This window comes from Peromyscus californicus, unplaced genomic scaffold (assembly GCF_007827085.1).
Source record: "Peromyscus californicus insignis strain IS unplaced genomic scaffold, ASM782708v3 Scaffold_13__1_contigs__length_99412109, whole genome shotgun sequence".
Taxonomy (NCBI): domain Eukaryota; kingdom Metazoa; phylum Chordata; class Mammalia; order Rodentia; family Cricetidae; genus Peromyscus; species Peromyscus californicus.
Genome location: NW_026294424.1, coordinates 93,513,011 through 93,536,902, shown reverse-complemented (window position 1 = coordinate 93,536,902; position 23,892 = coordinate 93,513,011). Strand labels below are relative to the sequence as shown.

Here is a 23,892-nt window from a genome sequence, read left to right as displayed (position 1 = left end):
GTTAAATTTGGGTTGAAATAATTTTTTTTTCCAAAAATCAGGATAGATAGTCATAGAAGGTGAGGAAAATGGTTGGATTCTAGGTTTACAATGAAATGGAACTGGCAGGATTCATTGACAACTCAGATTTTAAGACATGAGAGAAAGCTTTCAGGTGGTAGATTTATAACATCAAGAAAGAATCAATGACAAAGTCCACTGAAGCAAGTTTCAGTTGATTTAAATTTGGAAAGACAAAGGAAGGGAAATTACTTGGAAATGACATTGAAAAAAAAAGGATCAAATTTTATTTTTAGGATCTGAAATACATGGAATGTGAGACAAAACATAAAAGCAAATAAAATCAAAACCAACCAACCAGCCAACCAACCAACTAACCAAAACTCAAAGAAACAAAAAATGCTACAATTTGAGAAAATAATAAACCAGATTTTATTATGAGTGTGGAAATGAGTATTTTGAGAATGCAGGTGAGTTTGCTCAGAGCTTAAATTCTTGAGTGCAAGGAAGAATTTTAGGAGCATGGTGTCAGCTTAGGGGGTTATCACAGCAATTCACTGGACTGTCGGACAGAACACATGGAACTTGAGGTTAGGTCTTCTGAGAGTGATGGAGGGGAACAGGAGGCTACAGGCATAATGCGTTAATCCTAAACATCTCAAAGCAACAGTGTTTTAAAATCAAGTGGTGGCTTTCTTTTCCTGAGGGGAAGTAGTTCACAGGGGTACCCAGAGGATGAAGGTCTTGGGACAGATAGAGGTAGGGTTCGGAGGAAATGATGGGATGTAGATAGCTATATAGATGAATATAGATGTAACCAACCATCTTATTAAATAAGAAACACAGAACCAATGCAAAGAGGAAAGCCAAGAGATCAGAGCTAAGAGCCTTACCTGTCTGCTGCAGCTAGCCCCTTTAGCCAAGAGACCTCTCTGAAAGAGACCTACTTCCTGTCTGTTTGTCTTTATATAGACTTCCTGTTCTGCCTTCTCATTGGTTTTAAACCCAACCACATGACTACCTCGTCACTGGCTCTCTGTACAGACCTTCAGGTCTTCTATGGTTGGTATTGAGATTAAAGGCATGTGTCTCCAATGCTGGCTGTATCCTTGACCACATAGAGATCTACCTAGTTCTGTCTACCAAGTGCTGGGATTAAAGGCGTGTGCCACGAACGCCCAGCTCTGCTATGGCTTGCTATTAGCTCTGACCTCCAGGCAACTTTATTTATTAACATACAAATAAAATCACATTTCAGTACAAATAAAATATCACCATAGCTGGTGTTTGATTCAGATGCTTGTTGGGATTTTCTCCAACATTCCATATAAACACTGAATATGTGCAATTTTATTTTTCCAATAGCAAATAGAAATAGTTGTGAGCAATTTATACTATAGGAGTGTCTTTTGTGTACTTTTCCATCTCTGGCAGTATTAATTTTGTAGTCATTAATTTTCTTTTTGTCCCCCCAGGTCAAAAAAGTAGTATAGTTTAAGATGTACTTTAAAACGCCAGCCACTTACTGGAGGTATCTAAGGACTTACAAAATATCCCAATGGCCAGTGCCAGCAGCCATCCTTAGGTTTGCTCAGTGGGCCCAGACATTGTCATTAATTTTCAAATGACTGCCTGTAATTTACACTTGAATTACACACCTATTAATTAGTTTTGTCTAATCAGTCAGTATAGAAGATTGAGCTAGCTTTTCAAAATGTCTGAATTATGATCTAAAAGGAAATACATAAATACCTTCCCATGTCATCAAAAATGGATGTGATTAGAGTTGAGATGAAAAAAAAATTCTGTAGGGCAACCAAGAACAATGACAATGGCTGGCAGTGCTTTGGACCTATGGCATCTCATTAGCCAACACCTCCAAAAGAGGCAACCATTCCTGCCACATGGCTTTTTATCTAGTAGCCTGTGGTGTCTAGAAGGAGCATTGTCACGCATTAGGATAACTCCTTTTTAATCTCTAGATCTATTATCTATCTATCTATCATCTATCTATCTATCTATCTATCTATCTATCTATCTATCTATCTATCACTTATCTACTTCTGTCTGTCTGTCTGTCTGTCTCTATTTAAGGAAGGTTCTGCAGTAGTAGGTTTTTGTATGACTTTCCAAAAGGGTATTTAGTATTATTTACCCCCATATTTTCTTCTTTATTCTTCCCTTCCAAACCACATCACCCTTTCCGTTCTACTCCCCCCTTTAGTCCTTAATGTCACTGTGTTCTCTCCTCCCTAAAATAGCTCCCCTCACACCATGGTCCTCTACTAATTTCCTGTCCTCTGTGGATATTCTAGATTAAACCCACATACATATGTGAATATCAAAATTGGCACCCACAGATAAAAACACACAACGTTCGTCTTTCTGAGTCCAGGTTTCCTCACTCAGGTTCTTCTTTGCAGCTTCATTCCTAACAGCTGGACAATATCTTGCCCATCTAGCATTCATCGTTTTTAAATCTTAGCTGTTCTGACTATGGTAAGTTGATATCTCAAAGTAATTTTAATTTCCTCTATGGCTAAGAATGTTGAACATTGGCCGGGTGGTGGTTGCTCATGCTTTTAATCCCAGCACTCAGGAGGCAGAGACAGGTGGGTATCTGTGAGTTCAAGGCCAGCCTGGTCTCCAAAGCAAGTTCCAGGAAAGGTGCAAAGCTATACAGAGAAACCCTGTCTCAAAAAACCAAAAAAAAAAAAAAAAAGAATGTTGAACATTAAAAAAAAATGTTTCTTGGCCTTTTGTGTTTCAAAATTTGAGAACTCTATATTTGGTTCCATGCCCCATTTTTAAAATTGGGTTGTTTTCTTCATGTTTAGTTTTTTTAGTTTTTGTTGGGGGAGGCATTGTAGAAACCAACTTTCTGTCAGATGTATAGCTGGTGTCATAGTTAGGCTTTCTATTGCTGTGATAAATTACCAGAACTAAAAGCAACTTGAGGAGGAAAAATTATTTACCTTACAACTGTAGGCAACAGTCTATCACTGCGGGAAGTCGGGGCAGGAGCCTGCAGGCAGGAGCTGATGCAGAAGCCATGGAGGGGTGCTGCTTACTGACTTACTCCTCATGGCTTGCTCAGTCTGCTTTCTTACACATCCTGGGATCACCAGCCTAGGGTGGCACCACCCATAATTGGCGGGACCCTGCCACATCAATCAGTAATTAAGGAAATACCCCACAAGCTTGTCTACAGGCCAGTCTGGTGGAAACATTTTCTCAATTGCTTTCTCTTCCAAAATGACTCTAGCTTGTGTCAAGGTGACATAAAAACTAACCAGTAAAGCTGGTAAAGATTTATTTCTCCATTTTGTAGGCTGCCTTTTGACTCAGATGATGGTATCTTCTGCTTTACATAAGTGTTTCAGTTTCACAAGGTCCCATTCATTAACTGTTGTGCTTAATGCCTGTGCAAACAGGGTTGTATTTACAAAGTCCTTTCCTGTGCTAATTATCCTGAACTAATTATATTTCAAGTATATCCCAACTTTGTCTATCAGATTCAGAGTCTCAGGTTTTATCTTGAGGCTCTTTATCTCTTTGGCATTGAGTTTTGTGCAGGTGAGGAGATAAGGGTTGAATTTCATTTTTCTACATGTAGCCATCTACTTTGATCTCATTGTTGAAAATGCTGCCTTTATCCAATGTGCATTGTTGGCCTTTTTTTTTTTTTTTCAAATATCAGGTAGCTGTAAGAGTGTAGGCTTATATGTTGGTCCTCAACCTGACTGCTGATTTTTTTTTTTATATATTTGAGTCATAGAACATGGAGAAATCAAGCCAGTACTGACCTGAAACCTTCATCCCTACTGGCTGGTTTTCATACTGCAAGAAGGTGCTGTGTATGCTGCTAGACAAGAGAAGCAATTATCAATATTACCCATCTGTGGACCCTGCAAACTACAATAACAACTGGCTTGTAAGCCAGGCTGCTGATACAATGATGACATAAACATGGGAGTAGTGAACCATTTTCTGAATAGATTTAAGACCCGTGGCACAAGAGGAAGCCCATATAAGACACTATTATCAGACCATGAACTTTTGACTAGATTGATCATAGATCCTAGGGGAGAACCTATTACTTTTATGATGCTCAATGGACATGGTATTAAATGGACTTCGAATGGCTTGTCCTTCTACCCATAGATTAACGAGTCACTCAGTTCTTACCAGAGGAACTTTTTTTTTTTTTTTTTTTTTTTTTTTACAGCCGATAGCAATTATACCAACTGGTCAGGGTTCAAAGACAAACAATTTGTGGATTACTTGGCCCTTACTAGAGCATTTATATCATACACACCTCTTCCAAGGTTGAGAGTTATTTTCAGAGGAGGTGGCAGAAAGAGTGTGAGAGCCAGAGGTGGTGGATAAGTACATGGAAACAGTGTTTTCCGGATGGAGTGGAAGCTGCGTATATAAAGTCATAGTAATTGTGACAGTGTGCACAAGACCTGCTCATACTCCAGTCAGATCAAATTCTGTCATGGAGAGGGGAGATGGACACAATGTCCCACTCCCAACTGAGGAGGCATTGGCAACTGATGGCTGCTAGGTGAGTCAGAGTCAGTTTTTCTTAAGAGTGGAACCCTGGTAAGTCGATTATGTGCCAATGAAAGACCACACATCCAAGAATACAGTCAGCACAAGTTAGACCTGATGTGTTTAAAAATTAAGGGGACACAAAGTTGGGTGGCTAGGGGAGAGGGTGGTGGCTATGGAAGGAGTTGGGGGAGGGGGTAAGTATGATCAAAATATATTGTATAAAAGTCTCAAAGAACTAATAAACATAATTTAAGGATGGGCACAGTGCCTGCCATGATGATATCATATTTTTAATGATTGGCACTATCTAGACCTGGTTGTGTAAGTGTAGACTTAGTAATCAGCTCCCAACAAAAGGAAGTATATGCTGGACGTTTCCTTAAAATGAAAATCATATCTACCGTATGATTCAGCAACACTGCACCCAGGTATTTATCTAAAGGACTCACAGTCAACACGTCACAGAGACACTTGGATATGAATATGCATCTATGAAGCTGTCATGCTGAAGATCATTGTTATCGTTATCATTTTTTGATGATGAATACATGCTAAGAAAAATTTAATGAAGGAAATGCTCCAAAGAAAATGAGAGTAAAACAAATCAAGTCAGACTAGAACCAAACTAAACCACCGTCAGCCGTGATAGTGAATCACCTCAAGAGGGACACGAGAATTTCAGTTTGACAAGGGAATAGAACTTCCCTGAAGTGGAACTCATTCATGGCATACTGAAATATTAATATCTATACTGGTCATTCTGGGCTAAACCAGTTTCATCTGTTGTTTATTTTTATATGATTTGAATGAATATCTGTAGGAGGTGTGCTAATAATAGCTCCAGTTGCCTTGGTATGATAGAGAAAACGGAAAGTTCCCACTGGCTTTCAAGCTCATGCTTAACCTGTGTTTCCAGATGTATTAGTCATCACCCAGATACCTGACATGCGGCCAGTTAGCACTTGATCCATTTTCCAGTACTGACCCTGAAAACCTCATCTCTATACTGAGGGGTAGGGGCTATACAGTTTTATAGAGGAGAAAACAGAAATACTGATTGTTAAATGACTTGTGGGCTATAGTCATCTAGCTGTTGAGTGTTCTGCCAGCTGGGAAAGTAAGGACTCTGCTTTCAGAGTCCAAGATGTTATTGATGGGCTGTGTCTTTGCACAGATCTTGGGAGTTCTCAGCCAGGCACCTGCTGAAGCTGGGCCTTCTCTGCAGCCCACCGATACCCCTGCTCAGCCCTGAGCATTTCCTCTGCTGTGTATGCATTTCAGGGAGATCCCAGAAGTTTTCAGCACTCCTTTTGAGCCCAGTCCTTGTGTTTCTGACACACCTTCCTCTTCCAGTTTCTGTCTTCTTCTCTCCTGCTCATCTCTGTTTAGGAACCAGCCTTGCTAGGTGTGAAATGCTGTCTGAGTGAGATGTTTCCCTGGCTGATCAGAAAGGCACTAGTCCATAGTGTCAGAGTGGGCAGTGGACCCCAGTCCAACTCTGGGTGGTACATTGCTTCCTTGACATGAAGTTGGCACTGCTCCAGGGCGGCCTAAGAAAGAATGCTGAAAATATTAACTGTAGAATCTACCCACAATGCACTTCTTATTTATTTTCTGTGTAGCCCAAAGCTTGAATGGGACCATAAGCATTCTCTTCCTTCTTTTATCTTATACACATGTCCTTTATTTCTCTCCTTTGACGTCCATGTACCAGAGATGAAAAAGAATACAATAAAGCATCCTTCTTCTTGGTTCTCAAAGCCCATGGATTCCAGCCATGGACCTGGCATAGTTACCCATTCCATGGCTTGGCAGGCCAGCTTGGTGTTCAGTAGGGACCCAGGAGCTACATATTTCATAACAGCATCTTCTAAAGACTATCAGGCAACGGGATATATATGAACAGGCTCAGCGCCTTCACACGGATTCAAAGTCCAACAAACACCAGGAGAATGGGACACATTTCTGAGAATATCTGGACCTGGGCAGCCTACTGTGAATTGGATGACATTCATCTTCTAGGTTCCTTTTAAATAGTTCACTTCCCTCCTTGACATAATCCTTTATTAAAAGCAGAAGAAAGAAAAGAAGGTTTCACTGTAAGGTTAAGTTTAATAACTGTGCATTTTAAACTCATTTGACATTGTGGATGGTCAGACATTGTCCTTCGTTATCAGAGTAGCTCCTGATGTCTTTGGGAGCGATGGGAAGAAAGATGGGAGGAGAGGCTAATAAACCATTTCTGGCCTTAAAAATCAAAGCTCACAGCATACCAGCTATTATAGAGACTGGGTTGGTTGGTAGGCCTATTTAAAGATGTTTTAAAAATGCATGCTGAGACGCTAAGCAGAACTATCATGTCTCTTCCTGTTCTTTGTCATGTGAAACTCACTGCCAGAGAAAGTTTTTTCACTCTCTGAATGTTTGCACTTTGAAAAATCATATTCCTAATTTGGACTGGCAACCATGCCAAATATCTTGGCAACTTTACAAAATTAGCTTCAGTGTTAACGGAAAATGATACACTATGAAGCCTGTCATATTGTGTTACACTCATAGGGGACAGAATAGAATTAATATGGCATTTTTCTTGTTAACTTGAGATTTCAAAATTAAATCACATTTAATTTTAAGTAAGAGATACACGTATGGAATGCAAACCATCATAGTTTGGTTTCCATTGCTGTGCTAAAGACCGTGACCAAAAGCAGCTTCAGGCGACAGGGTTAATTTCACCTCATGGTTTATAGCCCTTCAAGCAGGAAGCCTGGACAGGAACTCAGGGCAGGAACCTGGAGGCAGGAACTGAAGCAGAAGCCATGAAGGAAGCCTGCTTAGTGCCTGCTCTTCATGGCTTGCTCAGCCTGCTTTCTTCTCCAGTCTAAAACCACCTGCCCGAGGGTGGCACTGCTCGCAGTCATCAACCACTAATCACAAGAATGCCAACCTGTGAGGGCATTTCCTAGGCTGAGGTTCCCTCTTCTCAGATGACTCCAGTTTGGGTCACGTTTACAAAAACACAAATGAATACAATGACTTTTTCAGTCGCTCATGTTGGTAACAAGTAGAAATAATAACACAATAATCACAGTTAATAATTACAATATTTGATATTGTTAACTTCTGAATGGAAATGATTGGTGGGTTGGATTGTTGTACAATAGCTTTGAGGTTACAACTGCTATAAATGATGCTACAACCTACCACTGTTGTGCAGCATTTATTATATACAGACACTAATATACATTATCTTTGGTGTTTATTAAACATTCAGGAGGGGCCTTGTTCTTCCTAACGTGAAGGAAAAGCAGAAGCTCTGATAGTTTTATTCACTTGTTCACACCCCAGTGAAGTGCTGGACTTGAGATTCAAGCCAAAGGTGGTGTTACGCACCGCTGAGGCCGAAGGATCACAAGTTGGAGGCCAGCTGAGGCTGCATTGAAAAATGGTCTCAAATAAAACCATTTGGATTGTCATTTAGCCAGATCTAAAGTCTCTGCTCTTTTAACTGCTTTCAGCTTTATCTCCAAATAAAAGTCATTTGTTGGCTGCTTGTCATGCCAGGACACAAGAGCCGGTGGCCTGGACTAGAGTGACTCAGATGAGGAAAGGTACAGCGAGGTCTTGTCAGAGATAAATACTCAGGGCTAGAAGTGACTTCAGCTTGGACAGACCAGCTCTCGTGGAATCAGAATACTGAAGGTGGTTCATGGCTGATGGACGGAACCAGATAAAACTCATTAGGAGTAATAGGCATGGTAGCACACCTATTTCATCCCAGTGGTGGCAGAGGCAGGTGGATCTCTGTGAGTTTGAGCTTTGTCTACATAGTAAGTTCCAGGATAGCCTATGTAGAGAGACCCTGTCTCAAAAACTGAACAACAACAAAAAGAGTAAGAAGTATTATAAAATACAGAACATCCTTAGCCCATCAAGAAAATGTCAATCAAAACTGCATTGAGATTCTGTCTCACCACAGTCAGGATGGCAATCACCAAGGAAACAACTGCAAGTACTGGTTACAAGGCGGGAGACAAATCACCCGCGTGCCCTGTTGATGGAAATGTAAGTCAGTGCAGTCACTGCAGGGATCAGTGTGGAGAGCAGTGCCAGATTACCCAGTTAGCCGCTCTTGGAACAAACCTAAACTGGGACACAAGACAGACACCTGCACATCCATGTCTAAAACAAAACCATTCACAGTGGTCAAGCTCTAACCACCAACAGATAAATGGGGAAAAATATAATATATATGAGATTTATTCACATACATATGTTCACACACACACACACACACACACACACACACACACACACGACTTTTACTCTGTCATAAAGAAGAGGAAATTATGCCAATTTCAGGAAGATAGGTGAAAAGGAGATTTAACAATTCAGGTTCAGAAACATAAAATGGTTGAAGAGAATAGAGAGGGAAGGGGAGATATATGAACAGAAATACATATATGAGAAGTGTGTAATGAAATGAAGACATTTGGGCAATCGGTATTCACTGATAACATAAACATGAGATCTATGAAAAGAAAAGCCAAAGCCAAAGTGCTTCAGTGGGGGCTCTGCATGAAGCAGTGCACTTGAACTTGGTCATTTGAATTCTGAATAAAGGATTTTATATCATGTGGGAGGACATGGGGAAGCAAGAGGAGGTGTGATTTTCCAGCAGGGGAGAGTGGTTCCTGTACCTGGGGAGAATGGAAAGATGACGAGGATCTATCAAAGCAGCTGTGGCCTTTGCAGCTCCCCCGATGTGCCAGCAGGAGAGGGAGATGGAAGAACAAACATCTCACCCTCCGTCAGATACCCTCTCCAACGTCTAATGCTTTCCTTACTGGCTGGGTCAGAAGCTGCAGGGTAAGACGGTCTGTTGATAGGTTCTGTTCTGGTCAACCTTCAGGACCTAACAGACTGAGGAAAGGTGTGGAAGAGAGCTGGAGATGCAGGTTAGCGTAAAATGATAGGCAGAGGATAAGCAGTTGGACTCAACCATAAGAGAAGACACCGGGAAGCAGAAACACTGGGTTAGAATTAAATGAGACTTGAGAGCTGAGGTTCAAGCTTTGCTCACCCACTGGACTGGAGAGTCCAGTTCATTGTTCATTCATTCTTTCACTCATTAAATAATTTATTCATTTATTTAATAACTCACTTTTCATTTTCTACTATGTGTCTGGCATATCATTACTGTTCTCCACATAGGATAAAGTATAAGCTAGTCAGGAGATATGCTAAAAAGAACAACCAGGAACATTTTCCTGGTGTGTGTATTAATTAATTTTAGATGATTCTGTTATCTGTCATTATGCTATACCTAGGTACTAGGACCAGGGAGTTCATTCCAGGCTGTTTAAGTAATAAGATGTGGAATTTCTGTAAGTCAATTGATGCATTTCTGTGGTATGTTTTGTATGCTGTGAATATGTGTTGCTCTGATTGGTTGATAAATAAAACGCTGATTGGTCAGTAGCCAGGCAGGAAGTATAGGTGGGGTAAGCAGACGAGGAGAATTCTGGGAAGAGGAGAGCTGAGTCAGGAGTCACCAGCCAGACACAGAGGAAGCAAGACAACAAGGCAGAACTGAGAAAAGGTACCAAGCCATGTGACTAAACATAAATAAGAATAATGGATTAATTTAAATGTAAGAGCTAGTCAGTAATAAGCCTGCGCTAATGTCCATACAGTTAGAGTTAATATAAGTTTCTGAGTGATTATTTTATAAGTGAGCCATGGGACTGTGGGTGCCAGGTGGACTGGAGAAACTTTCAGCTACAAGGCATTATTGATTTAAGGGTACAGGGGGCAAGAGTCTAAGGGGATGGTCCAGGCTGAGTCCAGGCTGAGTTTACATATCAATGAAAGATGATTTACATGGGCCAGGGTTCCCTTGGCTTAATCCTCATTTCCATAGATGCAAATATCTCTCATAACAGTTCTATAGGTAGCATTCCTTATTTATAGTTCCTCCCACTGCAGATTCAATAGCCAACCAGATTATTTTTCACCATAAGCTGACTGCCTAGCAACCTAACATACCTCCTTTAGCAGACAACTGGAAGAAGAGACCCAGAAAGTAATTCCAATGTTAAAGGAGGAAGTGGAAAGATCTTAACTCCCTTATCCTGTGTGTGTGTCTACTCATATTTGTTGGATGAAATGGCATGGGAAAGTACTTTTTGAGGTCATGGGATAGCTAGTATCCTTTCTTTCTCTAGCTAGAATCTGACACACTTGAAGAGAAATTCAGTTCCTGTAACATCAAGCCCCAACTCCATTTTGCACTACCTAGTGATTTTAGGTATTTGAATGACCCACAAGACTTAACTTGAGAACTGGTTGTGACACTGTGCTGAGCTGTGGTTGAAGATGTCATCATGAAGGATAATGATGTAGTCTTATAAAAACCCTTGGAATTAGTTCATATTTGAAACTTAGATTGTCATATACATTTACTAATACTTTGTTTTCTGTGTCACAAAATATGAATTAGAATGGCCATTGGCATACATGTTGTGTATCTTCTCCAGGCATGTTAAAAATATAATAGTCTTCTTGTATTTGAATTATAAAGCCCTTGTTAAAATCTTCTTCATTGAGCAGCAAACCCAGTAAGGGCCATAATCATTTTTGTCTCCAAAGTGCATCTGCAGCATATTACATGGTGTCCTGCTTGGAATTACTCAGTAAAAACAAAGTCTGTTGAATGAATAAATGAACACTGAAGAATGTATCCTAAATTCACACTATGATGGACTTAAGTATCAGATAGGTCTTTTTCTTGTAAGACTAAACTTCTTTGTTAGAGGTTTGAAAATCCGACTTCCTTAGAGTTCTATTTTTAATAGCTGATTGCTGATCTCCCCCTAATGATGGTAGATGACAACTGACTGGTTAGCACACAGTATAGAGATCTTTAAAGGTGTGTGTTATTCTGCAGTGGACATTTGTCAGGACATTCAAGAAGTTTCCCCTAACTTCAGTGAACATTTATTGTTATCTTCAAGGTCCCTTAACAGCAGTTCTTAAGACTCAAAGGTGAAGTTCAATTTAGATCATTTACTGCAAAAGGGAAAGTTCTCAAATCCATTCAGAAAAGAGTACAATTCAAGTATAAAAAGAGATGACACTCTATGGAGTTTATCAGTTTGCTAATGACTCTATATCTTCATTTGATAGTTAAAATTTATATAATGGCATTTTCATGCACTATTTTAATTAAGTCACAGTTCTGGAAATAAAGTTTTAGAACACAATAGGACACTTAACTCATGGACTTTGGAATCAAACAGCCTGGGTCTGAGACATGACTGTGACCAACTGTGATCCTGAGTGAAAGACTCCATCTCTGCCCCTTGATGCTTCATCTGAAACTGTAGGACAGGACCCGTGGAGCTTGTTTTATTAGATTTTGAGAGAACCATCAAATGAGAAACTCTAAAAAGTATCAGTCAGGTTGCGAGTGCTCAGTGTTTGCTATTATTAACTTGTTTGAAGGCTAACAATTCATAAATAAGAAATAACATTTTTTTTTTCGAGACAGGGTTTCTCTGTGTAGCTTTGCGCCTCTCCTGGAACTCACTTGGTAGCCCAGGCTGGCCTCGAACTCACAGAGATCCGCCTGGCTCTGCCTCCCGAGTGCTGGGATTAAAGGAGTGCGCCACCACCGCCCGGCAAGAAATAACATTTTAACTCTGGTGGAAAGTTTGAAACTTCAGTGTTCTGTCTACCATATCACTTTAGAATATTTATTTGGAATGATACATATTCTGGTACTCTCTCTGGCATTTTGAGACAGTACAGTCTTGCTATAACTGTGTGTTTTTGTTTGAAATATGACCCGTTTGGTTGTGTAGCCATGTGGCCAGTTGATGGCTTTTAGTTGTTCAAGTGAATGGTGGAGAAGATAGTTGCTATTAATTCTAATTTTATAAAGGTTTTTAAAGTTATAGAAAAAGTATCCACTGAGTGCTAAAAACAAAGCCTTCCTTGATCTACCCATAAATATGTCCTGTTCACACTATTAGAACTGTAAATCTCTTGTTTGGATACTTCCTGCTTATATAAAACATGGAGTCACGATCACATCCAGAGCATCGTTTTCACCCCCACTAGGAGGTGTTAGATAAAATATTGTACTTAATTTAGAAAAGGTAGTTTGCAGAAGACGTAAATAGATACAGTTATAACCATGTGAGTTGGTGCTGATGGTGGCTCAGAGGAAAGGTCCCTGGGAAAGAGATGAGGAACACTGTATTTGTGTCACAGTGAAGGAGAAGGATTTGGATTGGAGATACGGAGATCTCAGATACCATCTCGAGGAACATGGTTCCGGTCATGGTGATGGCTGAAGTCACCGAGAGACCAGGTGGTGAATCTACAGAGGGCAGTGGGGTGAGTTGTGAAAGTTGAAGGATGTTTAAAGAGGAAGCAAAAAGATGCAGAGGAAGGAAAACAAAGCTTGGGAGAAAAGTCAAGTCAGACTGTCGTCTAGGAAACAAAAAAATCCATTTTATGTCAGTTTTTTTTTAGATTTATTTATTTTACTTTATGTGTGCATAACATACAAAGACATAAAGCACTTTTGCCTGTATGTGTGTCTGTGCACAAAATGCATGCCTGATGCCCATGGAGTTCAGAAGAGGGTGTTGGGTCTCCTGGCACTAGAGTTACTTATAGTTATGAACCACCATGTAGAATGAATCTTAAAGGGTCTTATTAATAAAAACAAACCCAATCCAGTTATTGGGGTGAATTCTGGAAGATCAGAGAAGCAAAACAAGCCACAGCCACCTCACCTTGCCAGTTCCTCAGCTGATCCTGTTTCCTTAGTCTGGATGACTCTCATCTGAACTGTGCTGCTCAAAAGCCTAAAAGCTTAACCAGGCTCTAGTTCCTGGTCCTCACACCTTATATACCTTTCTGCTTTCTGCCATCACTTCCTGGGATTAAAGGCTCACTTCCTGGGATTAAAGGCATGAGTCACCATGCCTGGCTGTTTCCAGTGTGGCTTTAAACTCACAGAGATCCGAATGGATCTCTGTCTCCCAAGTGATAGGATTAAAGGCGTGTGTGCCACCATTTTCTGGCCTCTATGTCTATCTAGTGGCTGTTCTGTCTTCTGACCCCGGTTAGTTTATTAGGATGCATAATATATTGGGGAACACAATATCACCACACCACCATGTAGGTGCTGAGAACCAGCCTAGGTTCTCTGCAAGAGCAACAAGTACTCTTAACCTCTGAGCCATTTGTTCCAGACCCAGCAAATGTTTTTGAAGGTATTACTTCATGTAAGGTTTTGAGATATATCTATAAAAGAAACATAAACTTACATGCTACTGGAAGAGATAATTGAATATAAGTAAATTCTGTATTTTGTTAAAAGGTGATAAATACATCAAAATAAGTGGTGTAAGATACACACGGGAATCGACTTCACAGAGCTGATGGCAGAGATCAAAAGGGAGACAGTGAGCCAGCCACAAGGTTACCACTGAATCAGTGGGTGAGGACAATGTGGAAGCAAAAGAGGGAGGCAGCCAACACCTCAGGAGCCCCACGGGAAGACTTATGTGTTTAAGACCTACTTTTTGACCTAAGACACCTACAAGGACTCTGCTCTGAGTGGGCATGCTAGCTAGACTTAGCCTTTGCTATTTTCAAAGGAAAATTAATCTTCAGTTTATCATATTTGTTGGTTATTATGACCCAACTTGACCCAAACTGATGTTTTTCTTGACAGGGCATTTGCTCTTCAACTATAGTCATTAGAAAACAGCAAATCATAGTAAAATAATTCATATGTAAGAAGGATAAAAATGTTAATTTTCTGGTCATGTATGGTTGAAGATATATTTATTCTAGTACCCAATAGCATTGACATTTTCTTCTTTAAAACTGTATCATGAGCAACAACATTTGGAATAAAATCAAAGGAATTGAGCTATAGAGCATGCCAAGTTACTTGTGAGAAGAGAGATATGTATAACCACTGAAACTGGGATGCACTTGAGTATTTGAAGATCACACACACATGCACACACACACGTGCACACAAATACACACACATGCACATACAGGAAAAAATGTAAGTTTAGTTAATCCATGATGTGGTTATTTGTTCAGAAAAGCATCTACATACTAAAATAAATAAAATATTCTTCTTGAAATACATACCTTATTTTGGAAGAAAATCTATGTCTTGAGTTCTAATGGATCCCCAAGTTCTCAGAATAAACAAAACAGAAACATATAGCTGGTGGTTTGGGTCCACTTCAGGACAGAAGTAGTTAAGGAACAGAAACTTTTATAGAATAAGCTAGTGCTACTTATGGGTGTATTTCTACTCTCTTCCAGAAGGAATGTGCAAGCTGCCAACACAATTTGCACACTGGACATGGCACCAATTCATTCACATTGACATTATCAAAACCACTGAGAGTTGCAACCTCAGTTAAAAAAAAAAAAAACTGCTTCTGGGAGGGAAAGGGAAAGTGTCTTGACTTCCCAGTGTCTTCTATACATCAGGTTCTGATACATAGATCTGGTCTTGTGCCTACAAGTTTTTTACTCAGTAATAATGTATCAGTGTGATATCTGGCACCCTTCCCTTCCCATTTTCTGTATTTCCCTGTTTTAATGTTGCTGTCTGCTCAAAACAACTAATGATGTTTATTTTGCAATAATGATGCATCTTAGGATTACAACACACAGTGAACAAAGTAAGTAAAAGTTGTCATAAGTATGTTTAAATCAATCATAATCTTGAAATTTCTGAGACTTCCTAGCAGTACTGAATTACTCTCCCTGCATCTCTAAGAGTAATATGCCAGGCATTTGAAAACACTGAGAAACTTGATCCCTCACCCCGGGCACTGCTGCCCACTTCTCATGGAATAACCACATATCCAATACCAAGTACCTCTGTGGAACTGCTTGATACTGTGAATAAACAAGTGAATTACACTTTCTAATAGTAAAGAACCATATTCCACTGGAGATAGAATTGGTACAGAGACCTGGGAGATGTTGCAAACACAATGTATAGATCTCAAGGCTGAGCTGGATTACTCAGGAAGTGATTTAAACTGGGAAATTTTGTGAGGCAGGGAAAGGCATACCCATAAGCCCAGCACTCAGGAGATTTAGGGAGCAGTCTGGGCAACACAATGATGTCTTGTCTAAAAAAAATGGTTAAACAAACAAAAATAAGAAAGTCACGGTGAACAGTCACAACACTTTATTCCCCCACAAAGAAAATTCAGTTTTAATAAAAACAATTTCAAGAATTTTTTAGTATCTCTTCGTGTGTATGAGCATTTTATATGTATTTTGTCTGCATTTGTATCTCTGTACCATGAGTATGCAGTGCCCATGCAGGCCAGAAAAGGGAGTAAGATGCCCTGGGACCAGAGTTATACATGGAGACTGGGAATTGAGGCTGGGTCACCTGGAAAAGCAGCCAGTGTTCTTAACCACTGAGCTATCTCTCCAGTCTCAAGCCTTGAATTTTAAATATCAGTAAGTAGAGATGTATAGTTTGGCATTCAGTGTACAATTGCACTTTGAATAAGATACCTGAGGGGCTTTGCAGTACCTTTGGTGCTATGTGAGGGCAGACAGAATGGCAACCACCTTGTCAGGACAGCATGCAGTCCCAGAGAAAGAAATGGAGCTCCGCACAAGGCCATGTCTTTCCTTGAATAAGCAACCTATCACCAAAGACCACAGTGCACTCAGGCAGAAGCCAGAAAGAATGAGAGCTGTCACAGACAGGGAGCTGTCTGCCAGATTCCTCCCATAATCTGCATTCATTGGTGTCAGAAACTAAATGTCTAAAAGTTCTTGGCATAAAAAAAGCAACTCAGTTTCTCTTGGAATCCACAGTGTGCCACTGGCTGAACCGAAAGCGGCAGGAACTGGGTGCAAAGTGAGCCGGAAGGACCCACACCATTTGCTTGCGCTCTGTTCTCTCCCCATGCCAAGGAGGCTTTCATTTTCCCTTTCTTCTTAAGTGAAGAACACGATTTTTTTTGGTCTATAGAAACCAGAATGATGATACTAACGTAAAGAAGGTGGCTTACCTTGCTGATGTTGCTCACGTCTTTGGTGATATGTCCCATCTTGGCAAATGAAATGCACCAGGATAGTCATTTATCTTCCGTGGAAAGTAAATGTGGCCACAACAAGCATTTTGCTACTTAATTATTATATTTAAGAAAAGGCTGTATATATTTAAGTTTTCCAGAATATGTTTTACTTGACCTTGAGAATGTAGATTTCAATCCTGCCTGGGGTTTTGCATGTTTTCCACCTTTTCTTGGACATGCTAGGTAACATGGAAATACTTATCTTTCATGGTGGGCAATTGCTTCACTTCTGTGGGTTGCTCCCTCAAATTTTATTTCAGTGAGAAAATTATTGGCCGGTTGGTTCAAAAGAACACTTTAAGTGCGTGATTGAGCTTGCTTCTTCCCAGCTATGATTTCAACAGTTACAGCATTGGCCACTGTGGAAAAATAATAGTTTTCTCCTCCCGTCAATCTGGCATGTCTTCCGGCTGCATTGAGGCTCAGGGCCAGCATTGAGATTAATCAGTGTGGCTCTTAGTAACATGCTTCCTTGACACAAACACATTGTTAAGGCCCCAGGAAGCCTTGTCCGTGGCTTGTTTACAGCTATGGGTGAGTTTCCAGAAATGCTGGAATTTGTTCTATGCTGCTTTCTTTGTGATTTTTTTCAATTATATAGAATATTTAAATTCAGAGAGTGTTAGAGAATGATTGCAGGGAATTTGAACTTAATTAAAAAACTGAAGATACCGCTATACTTCTCTTCAAAGTTGAATAAGTGTTGTCTCCAAGTTGTGTTTTCACACTAAAGCTCTTTAGATGTCTCTTGAATATCAGGAGCAGAAGTCTATGTCAGTGGAAATAAGAGCTATTTTTATGATATACTTAACCTGAGATTCAGAGCGGCCTTCCATGGGAGTTATTTAAAACACAACAGAGCTTATCTGTCTGGGATGTTTTAAGTCCTCCTAATGAGGACTTCAGATGGCCATAAATACATTGCTGTAAGACCCGTTGTGAAATAAGCCACTTGCCTCTATAATTTTGGTAGCAAAGTGATTCCTCAAAGCTTCATGCCCTAAGATAGATTTCTCTAATCAGTGGTCACAGCTCTCCAGATGTGTTAAAATCCCAGCAGAAGTGTACAGAGCTTGCCTTTCTAGCAGACTGTTTAGGATGAAGGATCTTGAAGTGGAAGGAACTTCATTTCGGCGGTTGGACAAAGGCCAAGTGCAAGGTGGTTATGAGAGGTTATTTCTAGATGCCCCACTTTCCTGCACCCCTGTCCATTTTTTTTGCTCTGTGATTTTCCCCTCACTTAGAAACAAGGCTTTTGTCAGTTCTATCGGTATTTTCGGTTTCCATTCTTCCACGGTTCTATCAGGAACATGGGATAATGGCTCATGTATTTTGCATTTTGAGTGCAGATGCCATTAGAGTTCCCAAATTGCTTGAAAATCATCTTTGCTAAAGGATTTAGTATAATAAATTTTCACTGCTTGTAAAAACTGTGTGCCATGCACTTCCAAATCATTTCCAAACCTTGCTCTTTCCTGTACTCCATGTACTAAATAAATAAACAAGTAAATAAATAATATGTTTTCAAAGTTCTACTTCCACCCTCTGTTTCTCAAAGGGGTGACATAGAAGTCTGTAGAAACCTCCATGTTCTAAACTAACAGGTGAGTACAGGCCTGCCCTTCCATATGTTAGTAGGCTCTGTTGCCTGTAGTTCTGGTGACCATCTCATCCTGCATGAGAAAAATCACAAGGCGCTGTCCTTACATAACTGAATTAGTAAATCAATGCCAGCAGCCACCCACCTCCAGATGTCTTTGAAAAGATAAAAATGAAATCCTATTTATTTTAGCCTCTGTCAAGCACATGGGGTGCATGTGCATGCATGTACACACACACACACACACACACACACACACACACACACACACACACACACATTTTAGCTTTAGCCATCAGACTGTCCTCATAGGGAGGTGGCAGAGGTCAGAGGTTGAATTGGCCAGGGGAATTTCCTTGGATCCGTTGACCTTATCTCATTCCTTACTTTGGTTAGTTCCACATTAGTTCCTCCTCAATTCTACTTTTTGAAATGATTCCAGGATCTTCTAGGCTGCTCTGAATTTGTTCAGAATTTGGACCCCCAATGATATCTTTATTAAAAAAGATTTCCCTGCTCCTGCCAATGCAGGACTAAAATTACGGTCAGTTACATGTTTTGAGAGATTATGATTTAGCTGCTCTTCATTCAGGGCACACTGGCATCATTCTTCAAGCCTCTGATTAGATTTTCTGTGCATCTTCCTGCAATGCTTTTCTTGTCTGTGCACGTGTTGGAGTGGGAGATCTCACATTCCAGTGGGCAGTTTTCTGTATGGCACCATAACAAATCCATTTCTGGCTGTACTTATTTGAGATTTCATTGGACCTTTCATGCCCATTTAGGTCAGATTGAAGTTTTATAACATTCCCAAGGCTTAGGCTGTGTGCAGTAGATGCTCTATAATGGAGTGTTGTATTGTAGATGTTGGTTGATGTGTTGAAAACTTTTTTTTTTTTGCTGGGTTGCAAAATGGTTTGAATCTGATACAAAGCTGGAGATGCTCTAGAGGAAGGTATTATTACATCAATTACACTTTAAATAACATGTAATTTTCAAATAATAACTCAAAACTGGGAGTGAAAGACAAGCTTAGGAAAATTAGTGAAATGACAGCAAGGCACTGACAGATTATCCGACGGCCAGCAAAACAAGCAGCAGGCTCTGCAGGTGTCAGAATACTCTCCAGGCACCACAACTGAAGAGCAGCTCCTGAGCCTTTATCTCTTCAGCTTTTGCTTTGGTCTTAGGTAGAGACGTAGCACCTAAAAAAGCAGAGAGGAATGTAGCTTGAGTTTTCCTGCCTGGCCTACAGTCAGGACAAATCTCTCTCACCTGCCAGTCCCACAGCAGCTCAGACCCGACCAAGTAAACACAGAGACTTATATTGGTTACAAACTGTATGGCCGTGGCAGGCTTCTTGCTAACTGTTCTTACAGCTTAAATTAATCCATTTCCATTAATCTATATCTTGCCACATGGCTCGTGGCTTACCGGCATCTTCACCTGCTGTTTGTCATCATGGCGGCTGGCAGTGTCTCTCTGACTCAGCCTTCCACTTCCCAGCTCTATTCTCCTCCTTGTCCCGCCTGTACTTCCTGCCTGGCCAATGGCCAATCAGTGATTTATTTATTGACCAATCAGCAACACATTTGACATACAGACCATCCCACAGCAGAGGAAAACAGCAACAACATAAGCAAAGCCACAGCTGTGACTTTTCCCTCAGCTCTGTCAGTTCTTGGCCTGCCTGCTGTGTAAGAAAGGTACAACAGCAACAACAGAAGTGATTTTGAGGCTGGTCACATTTGGAGTTGTTCTCATTTTTGTTCAGTTTTTAGAGCGTGTCCTCTCTTGGAACCTTTGCCATTCTGGAACATTCCCAGAACTTTCAATAGTTCTCTGCTGTGCTATGACGGACCATACTTCCCCAACTATTTAGAATGCTCTTATTTTACAGAAAGACTCCAGTCAGCCTTCAAATAAAATGTGTTCATCAAGCCCTCCACAAAACCCTTGGGAAAGGCATTCTCTGGATGCTCAGGTCACTGTGGACCACACACACATTGTTGGCACAATATAGCACCGTCACACAGTATGGCAATGACTAGTATGTCTCTCCCCCAAGACTTTAATTTTATGAAGGTAGAGGATATGACTCACTTGTCCCAGTAGACCAGGGCCTAATGATGCCTAGGACAGAATGAATCTACAGCAAATAAATGAGTGTCCTAGAAGGGGAGCAACTCAATGGTACAATCCAATGACTTTAACATCCATGCTGTCACCACAGCTCTTTGTGTCAGGGCAGAGGAAGTGGATGGGTTCCACTGCACAACGATGGATAATTATTTAGGATTTGCAAATATGATACTTGAGTATATTACTATATTAAGATTATTTTTAGGTCTAAGAAAAATATCCTGGCTAAATTTGCCAACTTAATGAAGCATTTAGGGAACCTTCACTGAAGAAAACACAGACAAAGAAAGGCCTGAAAGTACAGGAAAATGAGAACCCCAGTTTTTCATCTTAATGATACCTTTTTTCTTCTTCCTTGATGTGAGCTGTGACTCAGCCTGACTTCTTCAGTGTCTGCTAGTGGAACTGACATTAGTGTGCATCCCAACCTTCTAGCTGAAGCTGGAAACCTCCCTTCCTCCATGGACTCAGCCTTCTTACCTCAGACCTGAATGGCTCAAACTAGGTTGTGTGCTACTCTAGACTATTATGGTTGTCAATTTCATGATGTAGTTGATGAGGAGACTTAATAGAAGATGTAGAGAAGTAGCCTCTCCCCTGTACAGGCTGAGAGTGGGAGGGGTGGCATGGTTAAGAGCCCAGACTCTAGTGCCTTCATGCTCACTTGTGTTTTACTTGCTCTGTGAACTTAGATAAGCTGACTTTTATTCTCATCATAGCTTTGTAAGGTTACAGCAAAGTTTTTATGAGTTATTACCTGTAGATGTATCCAACCTTCTTATTAAATAATAAACACAGAACCAATGCAAAGAAGAAAGCCAAGAGGTCAGAGCTAAGAGCTAAAACCTTACCCTTCCTCCTGCGGTGGTCCTACCTCTCCGAACCAGAGCTACCCCTGTGTTAAAGTCTTTATATAGAGTTCCTGTCCTGCCTTCTCATTGGTTGTAAACCCAACCACATGACCGCCTCCTCACAGCCTGTCTGTGGGGCCTCCAGGTTTTCCATGATTAGTATTAAGATTAATGGCATTGTATCCAATAATGACTGTATCCCTGAACACACAGAGACTTACCCAGCTCTGCCTACCAAGTGCTGGAATTACAAGCGTACGCTACCACTGCCCTGCTTTCCTATGGCTTCCTAATAGCTCTGACCCCCGGGCAACTTTATTTATTAACATACAAATAATATTTTAATACAAATAAAATATCACCATATTTCCCCTTTTCTATTTTAATAAAAAGGAAAAAAAAGAAAAAGCTTATAACTAATATAAGAAAAACTATATACAAAAGTACAATAACTATATACAATATATACAAGTAATAAATACCTAAACAATGTCTAGTCCATTTGTATTTGACAAATTCAGAGAAAATAATTTCATTATCTATCCTATTTTGGTAAGTCCAAAATGTATCCTAATTAATCTTCAACTATAACTAACTAAACTTCAACTATAACTAACTAATCTTCAACTCCCTCAGAGACCCAAGAAGGAAATAATATTAGCTAACAAAAATAAAAACAGGAAGTGCACATAAGCAACTTCCAAAAAAATTGTGAGTTGACAGAAACAGACAGCTGTCTGGACAGTCACCTGAGGTTTCTCCGAAGTGCTGGGGCATCATCTTCAGCCTATAGGCTTAGCATATCTGACAGACTCATTTGTGAAGTAGGATGTACACAAGGTCAACAGTTCAACCTCACATTGAGTGAGAGTAGTCCATGTACCAGAAACACCTGAATTCCACTAGTGTCATGTCATGATTCAGGATTTTAAATTCTGGAAATTGTTGATGGTTTTTTAACTCAGCTGTCCATTCTTCTTGGCTGTGTATATATAGCTTCATCTCAGCATCCCATTCTTCTCCATATCCCTCCATCAAATGCCAGTCTACTATTGAGAGGCATGAGCTTAGTTACTCTTCAAGAATAACTGTTTCAGCTGCTGTTCCATTGCACATCAGAGGCCATCGGCCCACTGCCTGTTCAGCTGCCTTCGAAGAAAAAGGCACTGTACCTTTTTCGAATTGCGAAGGCCACTTCAGGGATGGTGCCATATTGTCCTGGCCTCTGAAGATGCCTTTTGATAAAGCCATAACCACACTTGTTTTGGCAAGAATCAGTAATCCTTTGTTTTATGTCCTGTCTGTCCATTTTGTCCTGTTGATTCGAGGATACTTTGTTGTCCAGTGGCTAACTTTTGCCACAATGAAAGTTAACTTCATATGCAGTTTCTTCAATGCCCATATTTTCTCTGAAGTAGATTGGTACTGCCAGGAGCCGACATGTCTCATAGTCATAACAAAAAAGAAAAATTTGCTAAGTTATTAAAACATTTTAAATGCCATATTCTGTAGATCTCTGAAGGGTTTGAAGATAACCTGTCTATCTAAAATATATCTACTCAATCTTGAAAGCATACCTAATATAACTACAAGTTCTATTATAATATCTAACTACTAACTTTCATGTCTTTATATCCTAATAGTTGGTAATAACATTCAAGGATCAGAAAATTGCATTACATTGTTAGATGAACGGTACAATTAGAAAAATATATATAACATTTTCTAACAATATCAATTTCAATATACATAATTTGTATACAATATAAAACAATCCAATCCAATGTAAAGTATTTACATTTTTCTTTTCTTTCTTTCTTTTTTTTTTAATAAGAACCTTAAATCTAATCTCCTTTGCTTAGCCTTTTTCCTAACCCTTGACAACAACTTGTAACCAACCCCCCTAATCAATGAAAATTATCCCAGACCCAAAACCCATTAAAAGACCAAAAAAACCAACCGCCCCACACCACCTCTTTGGGAATGTGGGCGTCGTATTCTTGAAATTGCTTCCTGCTGGGTATGGGCGAAGGTATCTTTATCCTGAAAGAAAAATTTTAGGTTAATTGTCAAATTCTAGGAAAGGTAAATATATCCTTCGTTATCCAGTCTGTGTATAATGCCAAAATTCAGGGTTTATCTCAAATCCTTATTCAAGTAGTCTTTGAGACTGGATCATCTCAGCTAGCTCTTCTCAAAATTGCTCTGAGCACTTTGTAGTTCAAAGCTGATCTGTAGATGATGTTTGTCAGCTTAGTGATGTTATTATTGTCCACGTGGAATTGTTGTTGTTGTGGGGCCCCATCTTCTTCCTGGAGACTTCAGTTGATGTTAGGCCTAACCGTGATTTCCTGCAAAAAACTGATAAGAGACTCGAACACAAAGACTATATATGCGACTTTTTAGAATTAGTTAGTACTCTATATGACCATTTATATCTTAACAAAGTTTAAAATGTATATATATCTATATATATTGATCTTGTAAATTTTGATATAAAATTCATACTTTAAGAAAAGTTTAAAGAATCAGAATAGAATCAAAGAGTTGAGATTCGTAATAGAATAGTCCCTTAATT

The 23,892-nt window shown here is 39.9% G+C and overlaps 1 protein-coding gene across 5 annotated transcripts in view; it reads left to right on the top strand.

Annotated features, from left to right (window-relative positions):
• The window catches only part of Mapk10 (mitogen-activated protein kinase 10), a 312,106-nt gene that overhangs the window by 94,312 nt on the left and 193,902 nt on the right, over positions 1–23,892 (top strand). The gene's annotated exons all lie outside the window — the stretch shown is intronic.